This window comes from Danio rerio, chromosome 16 (assembly GCF_052040795.2).
Source record: "Danio rerio strain M-AB ecotype USA chromosome 16, GRCz13ab, whole genome shotgun sequence".
NCBI classification, from domain to species: domain Eukaryota; kingdom Metazoa; phylum Chordata; class Actinopteri; order Cypriniformes; family Danionidae; genus Danio; species Danio rerio.
In genome coordinates, this window is record NC_141036.1 from 31,218,275 (window position 1) to 31,238,924 (window position 20,650).

At 35.9% G+C, this 20,650-nt stretch overlaps 1 protein-coding gene across 4 annotated transcripts in view; it reads left to right on the forward strand.

The window, feature by feature from the left end:
• The first annotated feature begins 2,580 nt into the window (after positions 1-2,580).
• The window catches only part of galnt1 (UDP-N-acetyl-alpha-D-galactosamine:polypeptide N-acetylgalactosaminyltransferase 1), a 230,205-nt gene continuing 212,135 nt past the window's right edge, over positions 2,581-20,650 (forward strand). For all 4 annotated transcript variants that reach the window (XR_015511496.1, XR_015511495.1, XM_087287129.1 and 1 more), the window contains exon 1: positions 2,581-2,902. The gene's annotated coding sequence lies outside the window, so the exon portion shown is untranslated. The remainder of the gene's footprint in view (positions 2,903-20,650) is intronic.

A 20,650-nucleotide genomic window follows, 5' to 3' on the forward strand; every position in this document is an offset into this window, starting at 1 on the left:
ATAAGTTGTTACAGTTCACAGTAAATATTTTGCATGATTTTGCTATATTGCTAATAGGTTTGTTAATAATAATTGTTATTGTGCTATCAATAAGTGTTATTTTTATTATTATATTGTGATATTGTTTTAGTAATAAAGCTGATGAAAAAAATAGGGCCAACATTTTCCATTTAAAACTTTAACTACCTTTTTTCTAATGATAATATGATGTAATAAATTTGTATTTGTAAACAAGATAATTTTTTTCAGACTTCTTTATTGAGCAAATGTTTTTGGTACCTCAAAAAGTGTAGTTATGATGACCATTTGACCAGCTACTCCAGCTAAAAATAGTGCTTGAAATATAACTAAAATGCAGTATTTAAACCTCATAATTCAGTAGAAATTGAGGCGAACAACTGCAAAAAGGTCAATTTTTTGAGAAAAAAGAACCACCTTTTTCACCAGGATGGCTACGGGCCTAGATAACGTGGTGGTCTATTCTGCTGAAGCTATTCTACCTTCCTCTGATTACAGTTTTTCTCAGTCGCTTTGGTGCATTTCTCACAACGCTATTTACTTTTGCACAACAGTTAATGCATTTCTCAAAACAATTAGTCATTTGTGCACATCATAGTTTCTCATTCCTTCCCACAAATTGTAAATGCTTTTGGACATGCGTCAATTGCTTTAATACAACTCTCTGTTGTTTTATAACATTATCATTTGCTTATGTCATGTCAGTCAAAATTAACTAAACTTGTGAATGCTGAATAGTCATTCCATATAAAACTAATAGTTTTCATTTCATTACTTGAATACGTACAAAAATGTTGAACTGAGTGTCAAAATCTGTCAGATGTAAACTTTATTAAAATCTTTTATTTATTTTTTTCCTGATGTCTTCTAAATTAAGCAATTTCATGAATGATTTATAGACCTATGCATTTTGTAGGTTCAGTTATAATATGTACTGCTATATTGTTTACAGTTGAGCACAACTGTACCCAAAGGAGGCTTATGTTTATTGTAAATAGGGGTGTGTTTATTCTTTTGCACAATGCTGTGAATAAATTAGAATAGCAAAGAGCAAATGCAGTAAAAATGTGAAACATAAGATAGATAGATAGATAGATAGATAGATAGATAGATAGATAGATAGATAGATAGATAGATAGATAGATAGTGTTTTTCATAATTCATGCATGAAAGATTTAATATTGTTCCATTTTTAATTATTTGTAAAGAAGTTAAATTCTGTAACAGAATATACACCTAAAATAAAGACAAGCCATTTTTAATAATAGAAAAACACTGGGGATTTTGGCGAAACCTGTTAATTCTCTGGAAGGTTTTTACAGCTGCCAAACACACAGGGCAAGGGTCACACTGTGATGCTGTTGTCGTTTTGTATTTTCTCAAATCAGGAAGTGACTGTGTGTTTTTTCCCAAAGTACAGAAATAATCCCAATACAGGATGCCAGCATCACAGTTTATATCAAACAGAGCATTAAAAGATAAAAAGAGGTAGTATGAAAATTAGTTTTTTAATTATTATAGACTACTATTATAATTTAGTTTTATTATATAAGCATTTAACAATAAATATCACTTGGAAATTTAAAAAAAACAAACAAACTTTCCTAACAGTGAAACTCCCAGTACTCTGAGAACTGAAACTGAAAACTGAGGTATTATGAGTTTATGGAAAGCATGGTAGAAACTTTTATTTTAATTGTATTATTTTTAGGCCTTTTATTTATTTATAACAAAAATAAAAACAAATGTTATTAACTGTTAAATACAGAAATGATTTTATAAACAGTACATCACTTTTTATGAGTGAAATACTGTTACACCTATTGTTCAGACTAACTGATTACTCAGAAGAAAAAAAAAATACCAGAACACAGTGTACAGGTGGAAAAAAACTGTATTGCAGATTTATTTTAATTAAATGTATGCTGTATTTCAGTTTTATTTGTAATGTTTAAACCCGACTTTTATATTATAACGTTAGTCACTGTGTTTTATTCATGAGTAACTTAGCACTCTCTTATTCATACAAAACCCAAAACAATATTGTCAACATCATTTCGTCATTTTTGCATTTTGTTGAGCCACTGCAGTCCACGAAACATAAAATCTTAATTAACCTTCAATATTTAATCTGATCCCGCGGTTTTCATAAACAAAACCATTTCTCAAGCAGAAACCATTGTCTGACTATTACCACACACACTTACACACATGACAAGTTACAAAACAGACTGTGTTATTTCAGGAGCTCCAACATTATCTTAATAGTAGGATTTTGTAGTTTTGCAAGAATAAAAAGTAATAAGTGTAGGCTATAGCCACAAGTGTTAGCAAACAATAAAACTACCTATAGCTGCCTCACTTTCAGCACATTTTATTTATACTGCAGAACGTTTATAATCTATGACGAATAAATAAAAATAATAATTCGTCTGTCCACCTACTGTATGGCTCTCATTTTGGAGGTGGACTGAAGCCGTCGGTGACAGTTCTCTTCCGGGTTGCTAAAGTGGGCGGGTCTCTTCAGCTGCTCCGTCTCCGTTAGACCGAGTAGCGGCGCTCAGTGCTTTCAGCCGGAGCGCAGCGCTCATCCCGCGGACGGACTGTCCTCGATCCTCGGCCAATTTACACCATAATTGCCAACGAACAGGCCGCCCCGCGCACATTAAACTAACGGCTTATCATCCTCCTCGGAGCGACACTGCGGATTTTGAGAAAAGCGCTCTATTTCGGGCCAGCTCTCTGCTCGATCATGTTTGGGATTAATTTTTGAGGTACTACGATCTGAAGATCACATTTTTTCAGCGTGTGGAGCCTCAGATCTGCACCGGGACGAAGCGGAGGGTTTCTGTTCTCGTCTCGTGCGCTGTCGAAAACAGAAAAGGTAAAATACTTTCATTTGTATGTCCAACATCTAACCCGCAGTCACGGGCTCCCGGGTCCGGCTCCTCTAATAGCCGACTGGTCTGTTCATGTGTCAGTGTTAAGCAGAAAGACAAGAGGTTAAACAGGAGCACCAATGGTTCAAAAGGAGAATGCGACTTTTTGTTTTGTGTCCATAAAACGTCTGTTTTTGTAAAATCGCACCGGGACTCAAGAGTGAAGGCAGTCTTCTGACTAATTGATCTCTTTTAACTAGCTGGTATGCGTGATAATAGTACTTATTTTGTAATTGTAAATCCAATAAAGGAAACACTGTGGCCGTTAGTTGCATTAGCCTACAGTTAACAAAGCATTTAATAGAACAAATGCTCATCTTTATGTTTATTTGCAACTATCATTTATAACGTTAGTTGAACAGGTTCAGCTTGCTGTATGTAGTAACACATTAGTAACACGTCAGACCTCAATCAACATTTTAGAAGTTTTTTTTTTATTGGTGGTTAATGTATATAGTAATATACCCGTACATACATTTGTCAGTGTGTATATTTGCAGTCACTACCAGAGATGTATAGTAACGAAGTAGAACTACTTCACTACTGTACTTAAGTACTAAAAGGCAGTATCTGTACTTTACTGGAGTATTATTTTTTTCTCCTACTTCCACTTTTACTTAAGTACATATTTTCCATGAGTTTAATACTTTTACTCCGATAGATTTTTTATGTGATGCATCGTTACTCGTTACTAGGGGTGTCAAAATGATCGATATCAGTTCAGTAATAGGTCATAACCGGTGATTACGTGATGACGTCATTTATCTCCTATGCGCGATGTCGCAATACTATTGCGGAGGACGGAGGCGCGAGTGAAGGCGGCACACGAGCCGCTAATTTACTATAGGGAGAAATGTTGTAAAACTTCACCTCTGCCTCTCTCTTTCTCACTTTGGACATTTGACCCGCTGGCCTGTTTGTAAGGTAACTTTCCCTCTTTTCTTGGCTGTTAAAGCTGTCGATCCATCCAGACACGAGCGTGCCTGATGTTCAAGTTTTCTCCACTGTGTCTATTACCTGTGATAACCGGCTATTCTTCCCGCCATGGGTGAACAGCGCTTCTTTTCTAAAGCCCTTTCTGTTGAGCAGATGAAGATAATAACCAATCATCATAAGACCTCGCCTGTCAGCGCTCAAAAAGCAGGCGGTATAATATTGACATGAGTTTATTAGCTGTAAATGCTCATGCTGTCTTCTGTGCATGAGTTTTGTTTGATACATTCAGAAAGAGTGCTTTCTTTAAGCAGGTCAAATTAAGAGTACAGTTCATATATGTGACTGCTGTATTAAAGAACAAAATTGTATTAAAAATAACCCTATAACTGTCACACCAAGACAAAAGCAATATATTTATGCAATATAAAAGCAATAAGTGCAAGACCAATTTAATTAAAAACATAATCAAAATTTTAAAAAAATAATACTAAACCATAGCCATAAGCCATAAAGTATTTTAGAGTTTCTTTTAACACAGTACTATAGACACTTTCCTGTTTTTCTTTTTTCTTTTTTTTTTTACAATAAAATCAAAATCAAGTGAATTAGTGCAACAGGATTTAGTTTGCTTGTTTAGTTTAGTTTCACGACTGCTTCCAGAAGACATAACTCCTGTTTATTGTGGTATTAACCAATCAAACTTCAAAACTACCAAAGTGTGAGTGAATAATGCATGTAAGAGAGAAACAGTGTGATTGTACCTGTGTGTGCGTCTGTGTGTGTGTAAGAGAGAGAGAGAGAGAGAGTGTGTGTGTATGAGAGTGTAAAAGAGTGTAATTTCGTGTTTGTGTGTGTGTGCGCCCATGTATATGTATAACAACATCGGTATTACACAGATGTTAGGAGGAGATGGTGAATTATGTGGACATTATGTATAAAATTCAATCACACTAAATATTTTTTTATTTTCAGAAAGTAAAACTACACATAATTTCCTGTAAGGGTTGGGTTTAGAGATTGGATTTGGGGTTAGAGCATTCAAAAGTTTGTAGAGTATAAAAACAATTGTAACCTATGTAATGTCCCCACAATTCACAAAAGTGTGTGTGTGTGTGTGTGTGTGTGTGAGAGAGAGAGAGAGATAGAGTGAGAACTGTGTGTGAGAGTGTATGAATGTGTAAGAGTGTACATTTAGGTGTGTGTGTGTGTGTAAAAGAGAGAGAGAGAGAGTATGAATGAACATGCTGAATTATCTCATCAGTGAAGTGATTTTCTGGTAAAAGAGCCTGACGATGTGAATTCTTGTACCATAGAAATTATTTACAGAGAAAAACAGTATCGTTAGCCATGTTTCTTTTCATTCTGCTTAATCAAGTGCCCCAAAGATATTTAAAATAAACAAAACAATATGATGTCTTTTGACTGCCTTCTTTAATAACTACATTACACAATACTTGTACTTTTACTTTCAGTACTTGAGTAGTAAATTTTTAAATAAACTACTTGCAATACTTAAGTACAAAAAATGTTGAATACTTTTGTACTTCCACTTAAGTATGGTGCTTAAAGAGCACTTCTACTTCTACTCAAGTCACTTTTTGATAGAGCACTTGTACTTTTACTTAAGTATGGGTCTCTAGTACTTTATACATCTCTGGTCACTACTTACTTCCATTTCTAAAACATACTTGTTATTATCTGCTTTTTTCCCTGTCTGTGTAATTCTGTTGCACTGTAGCTCTGTCACGAAAACTAATTCCTTGTGTGTGTGAACATACCTGGCAATAAAGCTCTTTCTGATAAACCAATGCAGTTAGCGAGTGAGAGAACCTTATTGTAAATTGATTACCAATATTTTTAGATTTCATTAGGCGTCCTCTAATAAAATTCTAGCACTTACTGCTGTGTATTCCATTCTAGTAGGATAGAAGAGATTATAGCATGTTTCTCCATTGTTACTGGTAACATTCCTTATGCTGATGATTGTAAGTTGTTTATTTACTGTCTAAATGTGGTTATTAGGAGAAAAAGGGGCTTCATAGCCACATTGAGAGGAGTTTACAGTAAGCTTCATTTACAGTAGTTAGCATGAATATACTTCTAAAGCAATTTTTGCCTATTTTTTTAGGGATGCTCAGATTGATCGGCCAAACATCGGTATCGGCTGATAATCACATATTCTTGACTCGATCGGTACTCGGTAATCTGGCTGATCTCATAAACTGATCAAAAGTGTTTCTTTACAAGCAGTATTTATTGCAAGTTACAATATTGCAAGTTCATAAAATCCTGGCTGGAAAATTGCAGAGAAAAAAATATTTTTAACTTGAAAATATAATAATACAACTTATCTTAATAAAGAAAAATAAAATAAAAGTGGTTATTTTATAACCTATTTCTTTATAAGAAGTAATGGATTTATATGTGCTTTTTAACTTCTTATGCATCAAATATGTGCTCTAAACTTCATTGAGACATGATGAATTTCATCATGGAACCCATTCATCTATAATGAATCTTTCATCATTTGCAATGCTTCCAAAATTCTTTGTTAGTGGTTTTTCTTTCCATTTTTTAATCTGGTTTATCTATTATTTTATATAAAGCTGCTTCTGATCATTACATTTCCACACAAAATGGTTATAAGAGACGTGTTTAAGAGATTATATGCAACATCTTTTATTTATTCTATTAGGTAAGGCACTCTAGATTGAAAATGTTCTTAATGCATTATAAAGCTAAGAAGCATCAGAATCGGGAACAAGGCTGCAAAAATCCTGAACGGAGCATCTCTACTAATTTTATTTTATGCTAATTTAAATATTGAATATTTTGGTTATTAGATTTAAATGATGTTTTAGTAATTATTTTTTATTGGAACTTATCTTATATGAATTAACAACGAACAGCTGTTTGTTTGTTAACTAACATGAATACACGTAAATGAACGAACACCGTTATTATTAATGCAATAATAGTTTAAACTAATCTGCATTTTTAAACTTACTATAAAAATCACTATTAAATCTTACCACTAGTTATAAATGTTACATTAGTTTACATTAATGTTTAGTAAATAGATATTTGTAGTTTTTCAGTTGTTATTGGGAAAACTGAAACTAATCAATAAGTAAAATAGACATTAATGACTAAAAGAAACTGTACTGACTATTTACTGTGAATACAGACAGTGGATACACAGTCAGTGTCTGAACCATAAATTCTCCAGTAGCAATGTTTTGTCCTAATGTTGCTACCATAAACACTAGAGTAGTTACAGTACTCATTATTTTGGTACTGTGTGTTCCAGTAACCAATAAAATAAGTAGCGTTTTCTAACAAAAACACACTATTAGCGAGTAATATAGTACGTTTTTGAAAACAAAAAGGTTAGCAACATCTGGATTACTTAAAACAGCTTGCCATAAGTACTTTATTGTTGAGATATTGTTCAGACATTTGCTCTTTGCACATCTGTCTCACTGCATCAGAAGAGTCAAACAAAGTGACGTTAAAAAGAAAGAAGGGATCATGACTGGTGACAAACCATGACTCCCAGATGCCTTGTTTGTGTATTCGTGAATTACATAATAAATGTACAATGCATAATGGCTTTCTCCTGGTAAAAAGAGCTGTTTCATGGTTCAGTTGCTCTCTGGAGTCCATTGATGACACGACAGGCGAAATTGAGCATGCTTTTGTCCAACACCCCAAGTTGTCATCATCACGTATTGTGTTGCATGCCGCTGAAGCGCTACTAAATAAGTTGTCAGTCATGCTTACAGCCAACGACGGCCCTCAAACTGCTGGCAGATCGGGCAGTGTCCACTCCTTTAAATTTGATTACATTTGGATATCTGCGGTGGGGCCGTCTATATAGATCCTGCAGATGATTGATCATCAAGACAGACGGTGCACTTATGTCTCTGTAATCACTGGAAGGACCATTAGGAGATGAGAGCGTGGAGACGACGGGCCCCAGGAGTCAGAAATGAAGCTGTACAAGCCGAGGGTGCAGGAACTGATCTGTCATGTTTCTCACAAAGGGGAGAACGAGCTATTCATAATTTATCCACTGCTGCTTTCACTGGACGACTTCTCGGCTCTAAACAGTGCGTCGTCTATGTGGATTTTGGACAGACCCCGGCTACATGCATTTTAGCTGGGAGGAATTGATAGTCCCAGTGTGTGAGGGGGTAAAGCGTTGCCTCGGGGTGTTGAATGGTTGCTGTGCTTGGAGAATATGTTAAAGCAGAATAGGTAGAGGGAAAATATTACACTGAGGTTGTAGTATTTTGTGTTGAGTGCCTGTGCAGGATTGTGTTGTTTACATTTGTCAATGTAAAGTTTATTATTCTGACATGTCCAAAAACTTCAGCATTGTGCAAAAAGTTATAATATAAATTGAACAAGCAAAGAAACATGATGTGATTTTAAAACAGATGTACTGATTATAAACGGTGGAAAAAACAATCACAACAACGAGCCGCTTAATTTGAAAAAATATCTTTTATACTAATAACACTGACATTTGCTGTTAGAGGGAGAATTTCATGCAGTTGAAAACAAACAATAAATAGATAATAATGAGGAACCATCGTAATGGAAAAATTTCAATTATGATAATAAGAGTGGTATATGCTAATAATAAGCAGAAAATTCATTCAGTTGAAGGAAACTGATAAATGGACACAATAAATGGACAAAAGACGTGATGAGCAGTCTTTTTTATTGAAATTCTATTTGTAGATTTATTCATTCATACATTAGTTTTCTTTTCAGCTTAGTCCCTTTATTAATCAGTGGTATGAACCACAGAGGAATGAGCTGCCAACTTATCCAGCATGTTTTACGCAGCGGGTTCCTTTCCAGCTGCAACCCATCACTGGGAAACACCCACACATTTTCGCATTCACACACACATACACTATGGACAATTTAGCTCATTCAATTCACCTATCCTGCATGTCTTTGGACTGTTTGGGAAACCGGGGCACCCGGAAGAAACCCACACCAACACGGGAAGAACATGCAAACTCCACACAGATATGCTAACTGACCCAAAAGGGGGTCAAACCAGCGACCTTCTTGCTGTGAGGCGACAGTGCTAACCATTGAGCCACTGCGCTGCCCTTATTTGTAGAGTTATTCATTCATTTTCTTTTCGGCTTAGTCCCTTTATTAATCTGGGTTTGCCACAGCGGAATGAACCGCCAACTTATCCAGCACATGTTTTACGCAGCAGATGCCCTTCCAGCTGCAACCCATCACAGGGAAACATCCATGCACACTCATTCACACACATAAACTACGGACAATTTTAGCTTACCCAATTCACCTGTACTGCATTTCTTTGGGAAACCAGTGCACCCAGAGGAAACTCACGCGAACACGAGAAGAACATGCAAACTCCATTTGTAGATTTAACCATATAGGTTAATGAAATGAAAGTTTGATCTAATTTTGTAAAGCGATGTTAAAAATCTTACTGAACAGTTTCTCTATTTGTCTTAATTTTGCTGTTATCAAAACTGCACACACAACACTGCATTCTAAATGCCATAAACACATTTCAAAATGAAGCAACCACTTCTTTCATAACAGTAAGTATTTTGGCTAAACCAAACACTGTTGTGGTAAATCCTACAGCTCATTGCTCTTTAGGCTTATATCTACATTTTAATACAATGTTTTACAGTGACAGTAATCTGCTAAGAGGAGTAACAGGTACACTGTAAACACCAATGACATGAAAAAAACTGAAAATATTTATTAGGCCAAGCCAAGGGTTGGTCATCAAACGTTACAGTGCTAGGCTCAGAAGAATTAGTCTGTTCTTATAGGATTTAAAAAAGGAGAATATGGGGTAGGTACAAAACTACAAATTGTGGATGGGTGGAAAACCATTTTTTTTTGGACCAGAACAGCCCAGTGTCCCATCACCTATTGTCCCATTGTCCAGTGTCCCATTGTCTAGCTTAGTGATTGATTAGTGATCAGTTAAGAAATTAGTGTTTCCACATTAAAGGAGTGTGTGTGTGAAACCTTGAGAATAAGTGTAGCATTTTGATTGGTTGTGTTTGGAAAATGAAAGCAAGTGGATTCCTGTTAGAGTTTTGTGTTTTAGGTAGAGTTGTGTGTAGAGTTTTGAAAAAAGTGTTTTATGCAGTTGAAAATGGAGTTCAAGGCTGAGAAATAGCTTTTGTATTTGGATATTTGAGGTGTTATTTTGCATTTTGTGTGAGATGTTTCAGAAATTGTGTGAAAAAAGATTTTGTGTATAAGCAGTTGGAAAAAAACTGTAATAGAAAAATATAACCCATAAATATTAAATAGAAAAATGTTTATCTATAACTTAAAAAAAAACAGAATAAAAAAAGTGGAAAAAAACAAGCAGATTTTAGGACCTTATGAATATTCCCAAGCTCCTGATAGACTCATTTCAGTACACTCAGATTTTTGTCACAATTTGTATATTTGCAGTCACTATTACTTCTTTTTTTAAAATATATTTATTATCAGTTTTTTTGTCTCTATAAATCTGTTGCACTGTAGAAGCTCTGTCACGAAAACTAATTCCTCGTATGTGTGAACATACCTGGCAATAAAGCTCTTTCTGATTCTGATAAAACAGATCTGCCACAGTTTCCCTTTTCCTCATGAAGTTACCCTAAAAATCCTAACACCATCAACAATCTATTCCTCTTTGGCAAAGATAAGGTCAGGCAGATGTAAAACTTGCTCACTGCTGAGAAATCTTGGAGAGGAGAACATTTATAGGAAATGAATCATGTTCATCGGGACGGGGCTGTAGCGCAGCGGCTTGTTTGCCCTCTCTTTGCAAGACTTCAGCAGAACTGCAGATGTGCACTTTCTCAATGCATACAATTGAGGTGCATGTTACATATTTGTCTGACATTCGTCTTTAACTCAATGTAGTTCATGACGTGTAAGTTTATGCTGGTGTGCGTTCGTCAACGTTTGTGTTGTGCGGGGAAGGAGGGGTGTTTAGTGTGTTCCTCCAAGAGGCTTTGGAACAATAGTCCCATTCTGTGAGTCTCTCTAGCTGCTGCCCGGGCCTGGCCGAGCGCTTGCCAGAACAGACAGACAGATGGAAGGGATCGTGTTCCTGCCGGCACCTGGCATCACAGAGCACAGGAATGCCATTGTTCCTCAGTAACCCAGCGGCCGACTCACTTTCCTGGACATGCGGAGTCGAAGTGAGGGTGGAACTGAATTATAAGGCCCATGACGCAATGAGAAACAGTTAAAGTGCTGTTGACCGTCAATGGTAATGTCTGACACGAGGGCATGGGAGAGTGAAAGCGTGTGATTGAAAGCCTAGGATAGTTGTCCGGGGTCATCGGTAATGGATTAGATTAAGACCCTCCGTTAGCACTTGTGAAGCACTCTGATATTGACATTTGGGTTAATGGGGATCTCCAGAGGGCCGGTTGATGGCGGCTGCTAGACGAGGCGGGACTTTAAGGCCATATTTGAATATATTCACCTTAAATAGAAATGACTACAGACAAATGATCTTTCATAGTCTTTCCAGTTAGCTCTTCTTCCCAGATAGGCAGAACTGCTTTTTCGTACCTTGTATTATACTGTTTTTACTTCATTGACAGTCTAGGTAATTAGAAATATTAGAAATTACAGTTGTAGATGGTTTATTTTACTCTTTATGATCATTGTAATTCTCATTCTGTCACAATTTAAGTCTAATTTTTGTCTCTCTGAACAGCACTGGGTTCACGAGTCAGTGTTCTGAGTATGCCGGGTTGTAGCTGTAAGGGCATCCGTCATAATAAAAAATTATGTATAAGTAATTGGTGGTTCATTCCTCTGTGGCAACCCCTTATTAATCAAGGACTAAGCTGAAGAAAATTGTCTATTTTAAAGACTTAAGAATTGAAATGTGTAATTTATTATTCAGATAGCCCCACCCCCAAATTCATGCCATTGGTTGAGCCAGTGTTGCTTTGTCGAGCTGGTTGAAGTTACTCAGAGCGATTTTAAGCACCACAATAGCACAATATTTAAGTATTTTTTTTGATGAAGTCAATCCACAAATAGTTTACTAGAGCAGAAAGCATTTAAGCAAATAATTTAAGCAAAAACTTTTATACAAGGGATATTTTCTATTTGTATATTATTATTGTTCTGATCTGTATTGTTATGTTTACTGTTTATATACATTTGTATAGGTTGTAATGATTGATTGATTGACTTTTCTTAAATATATAAAATAATTTTAATAGTATATTTTATACTGTAATATATTGTATAATAGAATATATACACTCACTGGCCACTTTATAAGGGACACCTTATTAGTACCCATTACTAGTAAGTGGTTACTATTACCTTACCTTGGACCCATTTTGCTTTCAGAACTGCCTTAATCCTTCGTGGCAGAGATTCAACAAGGTACTTGAAATATTCCTCTGAGATTTAGGTCCATATTGACTTGATAGCATCATGCAGCTGCTGCAGATTTGTCAGCAGCACATCCATTATGTGAATCTCCCATTCCACCACATCCCAAAGGTACCCTATTGGATTGAGATCTGATGACTATGGAGGCCATTTAAATACGGCCATTTTAATGACATGGTCCATTGTCCTGCTGGAAGTAACCATCAGAAGATGGTTACACTGTGGTCATAAAGGGATGGACATGGTCAGCAACAATACTCAGGTAGGCTGTGGGGTTGACACGGTGCTCAGTTGGTACTAATGGGCCCAAAGTGTGCCAAGAAAATATCCCCCACCCCATTACTCCACCATTATATATATTGTATATATATTATTTGATTACATTGTGCTAAACTAATTAGAAGTACTGATTTCATTACATTCGTTTTACAGTAAATTTTTGTAATTTTTGTTTTGTTACTTATCAGTCTGCATTTTGGTTATTTTAAGTAACAAATTTTTTTTTTCAAGTTTTTAGTTCTATAATAAACCTGTGTGCATTTAGCAACAGAGCGGTTTCACTTTAGTGTCAAGTGAGGAACTGAAACATCAGGGAATATAAATAAAGGAAAAGACTCAGACAGAGCGAGGGAACTGTCTTGTTAAGCAGTGGAGCAGCAGACCAATGAGATCAGCATAATAACTCCTCTGACACCAAAGTTTTGAAAAGAAAAGTGAAAATGTGAAACCTGAATACTTTTGAATATAGAGCATGATTCCTTATATGTGTGAAATATGAAAGGGAGAGAAATTAATCATAAGACGATATTTTGAGAAGCCTTTTAGTGTTTTTAATAATTCCTTAGCATGGAGAGCTATTCTCACTTTTAACTTGTTGTTTATTGGCCTGGTGGTTTATTACTTATAAAGCTCAATAATTGGCTTATTCTGCACAACCATATTCTTCATCCTACACCCCAATTGTTCACTACAAAACAATTAATGACCAGTAATTTAAAACAATAATATAAAAACTCCACAATACGCAAAACAGCTTAGAGCTTTGGACACTTGAAATTATTAACCCTAGTTTATTCTAAACTAAGTGCATGTTTTTGATGTCAAGCCATATGACAACTGTTTATATACAATGCACTATCACATCATGTAAATATGTAAAATAGATTAGTGCTAACATTTAAACACTATGGGCTCTATTTTGATGATCCAGGAGCAAAGTTCAAATCGCAGGGCACAAAAGCATTAAGGGCTTGTCCGAATTCACTTTTGCTATTTTAAGGACGAAAAAATTCGCTTTGCGCTGCGGCGCATGGTCTAACTGGGTTGAGCTTATTCTCTTAATGAGTTATAGGTGTGTTTTAAGAATAAAACAATTAGAGTCTCATCTCCCATTCCCTTTAAGAGTCAGATGCGTCGCGCCATAGTGCATTTACTGTTTACATAGAGGATTTTGTTAGTTGATAAACTGCATGCTCCACTAGAGAGAAAACAGTTAAACAGAGCATCTGCAGCGCAAGAATGAGAGACCCCTTGTGCAGCATTGTGCTGAGTGTACATGTGAAACAGTACATGTAAAAATCCCTTCTGGTTACCGCCATTCTTCAAAATATTTTCTTTAATGGTCTGGAGAAGAAGAGTCAGACCAGCTATGAGTTTGTCTAACAGAGGCAGCTGCTGGGCTGTAATTGGATTTGCACCAGGGTTATTGCTGGGTAGATGCAGATCTCCATCTCATTGTCTACCAGCTTGCAAATTCACCTTAATGATGATCTTTGAGATTTCTCATTCAATTGGGGGCAATATCAGTAGGAAATGTTGACAGGCTTATTTTAAGCGCTTCTGCATTGTTCCACGCTTCTCTGAAATGAAATTAAAGCTCATTAAAGCTGATTTGATCTGTGGCCCATCGGTCAGCGTTTCATGTTCTTTATCATTAGCTCATCCAACAGATAGCCCAACATCCTTTTCAGGCTGCCATCTTGAATCCTTGCATCTTGAAACTGCATTTGGAACGTATTCAGCATTGTTGACATTAACAAGATTATTTCTTCTCGTAGAGGGTTGGAGGATGATTAATCACAGGAGATCCCCTTCTCCACGCATCGGGATCCTGCTTTGATTTCCTTTCATCTCGGCTCTTCATGTCTCCCTCACTATCGTTCGCTCTCCTTTTTCCTCCTCCGTTCCTTTCCGTCTTCTCTTTGCCTCAGTCATATTTAGCGGTGAATCATTTTGCCTTTGAGCATTAAGACCTAAATGCAATAACACCATTTTCTGATCGGTGTCAGGTAGTGTTGTCACGATTACCAGTTTCAAAGTAAACCACAGTCAATTTTCTGATGTTTAGTATTATTATTTAACATTTTCAGTATCATTATCATTGTTTAATGTGATCTTGAAAACTCATTGACATTAGCTTATTAAAAATGGCTACAATGCAAATTCATGTTTTTATACTGTAGACTGTAACATGGAATTGAACCAGATTTTGATAAAATCCAAACAGTACACACAAAAAATATAAAAACATAACAAAAGAAAAAAAAAAGAGAAAATATTGAACTAATAAAATATATTTAATACTTTATATAAAAGGATTTTTTGGTTATGGCAGCTTAAATACGCCTCTCAGATGAGAATTATATTACATCCACTGCTTAGGTGTAATTTTTTTTCACAGACTTTAACAGAGTGTAAAAATCTTGATGGTTCTGTGGGTTTCGTCTATCAAATCTGATCTTTATTTTGTATTTTCTATTGGTTTCAAGTCAGGTGATCATCTGAGCTACATTCTTCGGCTTGATTTTCTTTCTCTGAAAGCATTTGAGAGTTTCCTTGGCTGTGTTTTGGATCATTGTCTTGCTAAAATGTCCACCCTGATGTCATCTTTATTATCCTGATAATCAGGACTTGACTTTAACACCCGCCAACCTGCCAAATGCAGGTAGATTTCAGATGTGGCCGGTTTAGACAGACACTCCCACTAGCCACTTTGACTGGTTGAAAATAATTTTAAAACTGTTGTCTTCCTAAAAGCTGGGTTCAACTATAAGAATGGCCATATAGCCTTGGGCCCGCGTAAGAAATTACAAAAATAACTGTGTTTACATGAGCAAAAGAAAGCAGGTGAACACCGAATGGGGGGATGATCATGTGCACAGTGAGACACATGTGATGCTCACCACTGACGAGGGATTTAGTGTCACGCGCACAGCTTGCGTGGTCACAACACACAAAAAAATTGTTAATTGAACGAGGAGGCATGTAAAAATAACACAATATCAATATTAAGTAATTATTTTAGCATGCCAAAGTCTAATTTCTGCATATGAAACACATTTTCCCCACAACAAAGTTGTGGCTAGTGAAAATGGAAAGTGGTTAGTAATGTTGAAAAACTACTAGCCACAGTGGCTGGTGTTCAAAAATTTTTATGTCAAGCCCTGCTGGTAATGTAGATGTTTGACTGAAGCAGCCAATATTAATTTACAATGATGAAGGGAAGAGGTTTGCTAAAGATCTACTGAGAGATTTCAGCTGCTGTCTGGACTTTCACTTTCTTTTTTACAGCCCCCCTTCATGTGTTCAATACTTTTTCCCTGCGTCGTTTGATTTTATTACACATAACTTAACTTGTAAACTAATTAGATTTGTTTTCAAATTGTATATATGGATTTCTTTGGTTGTTATTAACATCTCGGGAATATTTCAAGTTAATGGAGCCTTTAAAAATATGTTTTCTGAGAAAAATGGTGTTGAATACCTATATCACACACACACACACACACACACACACACACACACACACACACACACACACACACACACACACACACACACACACACACACACACACACACACACACACACACGCACACACACACACATTGGATGCATGTTTACATTGTTTTTCACCAAATTACATAAATATATTTGTTGGTTATTAATGTTCATATAAAACACTTGGTGGAATGCCTTAAGTGTTTTCTAACAAAAACATAATAATACTGATCACTGTGATCATTTTGGTCATTATAACCATGATACAGAATGTTTCTACTGTTAGATTTCTAGTGCCAGGTGAAAGATGCTTATCTAAGTTGATGTTCTGTGATTTTATAGGTGACTTTTGTGAAAACTTCTTTCAAGTTCCTTCAGTATCAATATATCCAAAATATATATCTGGAAGTGGTTCAATAGAGCAGCTGGCAGGACTTGGGAATTAGACTGGAGTAATGAGCTAGTTGTCCACTTGCTTCCTTTTTCTAATGAAGTCAGGGACATGAAACTATATTAAGTGGCGGATGGTATAATGGCTCAGGATGTAAAGTGACTGGCTTTAGATCGGATAACTGAGGCACAAAGGAAACAGGCAGATTACATCGTGATAAAGAGACGTGCGTTGAACAGAACTATAGAAACTGGGATGTTGGTCGAGTTACAGACGCGTGTGCTGGAGAGAACAGAATCTGGAAGGGGGGTTTGGTTACACCGTTGAAGAGAGAGCTGTGTTGTGTGAATGTGAGTGGAGGTAAAGAGGGTTTGTGACATTGAGACGGGGGGCAATTCTAGGATTTCAGTCTTACGGAGGCTCAGCTTCTCGCTTGAGCTGATGTGAAAAAGTGAAAAGGCTTCAATATACAAGCAGCAAAGTTCTTTTTAAAACTACTGGTTAAAAAAGGAAGCACACAACATGAATTATGTAAATTATGTAGCTAAAAGTACGTATGACTGCATTTCGTCTTTAAAACGAACGCTACAGGGCGGTATTATGCTGTTCCTTTTCGTGCTTAACAGCTGACTGCTTACCTCCATGTGGACAGTTTTCTTACTGTTACCAGTTTGTCCAGTAGCTCGCCATGTACGTTGGCAGACTTGAGATGCAGAGAGGAATTGACCACAACAACAGGGTTCGAGTTCAACAAAGAACAGTTCCAGAAAGCGGGTAAGACATAAACAGAACCCAAAAAATAAAATAAACAAGTTAATAACAGGGTGAGGATGTGGTAAAATCTGAAAACTTGGTAAAAATCAGACGAGGGCTTTACTTTTTCTTGATTGCTTTTCAAGACTGTCGGTTGCGTTTAGTAAATGGGTGGGCGAGTCAGTCTGTGCTTTTAAAAACTATTGCCTGGCTTTAGGGAAGGAGGAGGGAAGGTTAGTCAATTGTCAGTCAGTCAGTCGACAGTGGCCCCTGGTGGATTTAGGTGAGAACAGCAGGGTGAATGGCACTCACGAGAGTGGCCTCTGGTGGAAAAAAACGTACCTCCTGGGACATATTTGGTGCTCTCCAGAAGTCTATATAGCATTTTGAGAATGAGCCTGGGTTGAAAACTACAGGGGTTGGAATATAGCAATTAATAAAGCATTTTATGACAGCCATGTGCATGTATGCAGTCAATTTTGTCTATTTATAGAGCACTTTATACTATAGATTATTCACTAGAAAAAATGAGACAAAAAAGGGTTATTTTCTGAGTACTTCTTCTTTGAAAGGTCGTAATGGTCAAATTGACCACATACATTTCACATACACTACTTTTCCTTTGCTTTTGAATATGTGTCACTCTGCTGCCTAGCAACGTTTTACTAACAAAACAATGTTCTGATAGCAAAAACAGAACTTTACATCAGACATGTCATTCAAAGTTTCAAACAGCATTTTCACTTATGGTGAAAAAAATATAAAGAGAAGTATTGCACCTTTGGGGGTAGTCTATAACTGCATGACAGAAAAGTTTGTGTTTTAGGGTAATGACTTTATAAAATATTCAAAGCTTAATTTTAAAACCTCATTAGAAACTATCAATGTAAATATGATGGGACAAAATGTAATTTAGTACAGTCTTACATTAAAAATGGCCAGAATGACTGCTATGGCCATTCTAGTAGTTCCATGATTCTGGTAGTTTCAGTGTTAAAGCAAAAAGCTTTGCATTTTTAAACATGCAAAACAATGTCAGTGTAGATAACAGTTCGATTTACACTTCGATTTATACTATAAAGCTGCTTTTTAGTGTTTGTGTTTTGATTTCTCACCTTTTGACCTCAATGGCCCAAACAGAAGAAAAGGACAGAGGAATATTTTCACATCAAAACAGGCGGGGCCTCAGAGCCACACCCACCTATTATGTCATTTTACCTTAACCCTTACTAAAATTACAACTAACTGCAAATTTATCATAGTGTGATACAGGGTGCTTCTTTTACAATTTCTTACCTTTGACTGAGTCCACCGCAGGCTGTAAAAAAAGAATCCCACAATGAAGGACAGGGATCTGAAACCCAATTAAACAGGTGCCTATGCATTGTAATGAAGATGGATTAAGCATGGTTTCAGCAGTGAAGGGTTAGAGACAGTGAGTTGACTGGTGACCTCATTTTGTGCTTTATGACATCACAGATGTCTACTGATGTGTATATTGAGGAAAAACTGCATGTGTCGGATGCCCTGCTGTTAGTGTGAGTGTTTGACAGCGCTTCTGGCCTTCTCCGAGTACAGATAGTGTTTTATGGAAATGGGTCATGCTTCGCCAAAAGGAATCAGAGCCAGACTTGTCTAAAAGAACTGTGCTGAATTGGGCCTGCTTGCTCAGCCCATCCAAAACAATAGCTCTAGTGGACAGGCCAGCTTCGTTATATTACATCTCCAACAAGTCTGTCAGAACTAACAGATGTTGAGCAGAGTTAAATGTTTGGTTAATGAAAAAATGAAAAATCTGTCATCATTTTCTCACACTCGTGTTCAAATTCCATAAGAAATTCATCTTCAAGACACAAATGAAGACATTTTTAATCAAACCAGAGAAATGTCTGATTCTCCATTAATAGTTACTCAAAACTCTGCTTCAAAATGTTTAAGAGATCAAAATGAAATCCTTAAATTGAGGAGTGCAATTGTGTCTCTCTTCAGAAGACTTGGATTAAACCATTAAACTCATATAAGTATATTTTATGATATGTATATATATATATATATATATATATATATATATATATATATATATATATATATATATATATATATATATATATATATATATATATATATATATATATATATATTTTTTTTTTTTTTTAGACAAATGCCAGTGTCGGAGTTCTGGGTAAACAAACTTTTAATGGAAGAAAAAATTATAGAAATCTCTCAGAGTTTATTCAAATATTCTTATGTTTCAAAAATGAGTGAGAATTATGGGCTTTTAGGTGAAAAAAGTGTTACTTGAAGTAAAAACAAAGTTGATTAAAACAAAATAAAAATTTTGCACTTGGTAAAATAATAAAAATAATCTTTTTTTGCTAAAACTAAAACTCAAGTTTTAACAAAACTATAGACGTATAATAACACATGGAGGAAAAACTCACAAAAAAACTACAAGCAATGAAAAAGAAAAAATAAACTTATGATTGATAATAAAAAAAAGCATTAGGGCACAATAGAAAAGGCTCACTGTCACTTATGCGCTTCATATTAATCTTTAACTTGATGCATGACAGCATTAAAAACATCTTATCTAAATCCCAAAGTGACCAGTGCTAATCGTAAAACAAAGGTATATTGCTTAATATAGTTTACGAATCATTTAATAACAACAACAACAACAATTCAATTATTCATTTATTTTCAGTAGTATTGTACACTTAGGGCTGCACGGTGGCATAGTGGGTGGCACGTTGGCCTCACAGCACGAAGGTCGCTGGTTTTAACCCTTTGCTGGGTCAGTTGGCATTTCTGTGTGGAGGTTGCATGTTCTCCACGTGTTTATGTGGGTTTCCTCTGCTTTGCCCCACAAGTCCAAAAAAGTAGTGTAGTGTAGTGTATGTGTGTGAATGAGTATGTGGATGATTCCCAGTGATGGGTTGCAGCCGGAACGGCATCTTCCATGTAAAACATGTGCTGAATAAGCTGGTGGTTTATTCCGCTGTGGCGACCCCAGATTAATAAAAGGACTAAGCCGAAAAGAAAATGAATGAATGAATTATACATTAAAAATAGTTTTGCTGCTTGTTAAAACTACTTATTTAAAATGAGCTGAATCAACACAATTCTTGAGTTTTTTTTGTGGGGCAGCTTAATTGTTTTATGTTCAATCTACTTAATTTCGTAAATAATAATAGGGGTGTGAACCTACACTTGTCTCACGGTTCGGTAAGGTATGGTTTGGTGCATTGACGATGCTTTCCATAAAAAGTTCGATATTTAACCTAGCATCACAATAGTTCTTGTATTAAAATGTATAATTTATAAATATATTTATATTTATACATTATTTGTAATACAATTTTCTCCTTTAATACAAGCTAGAAATATGAAC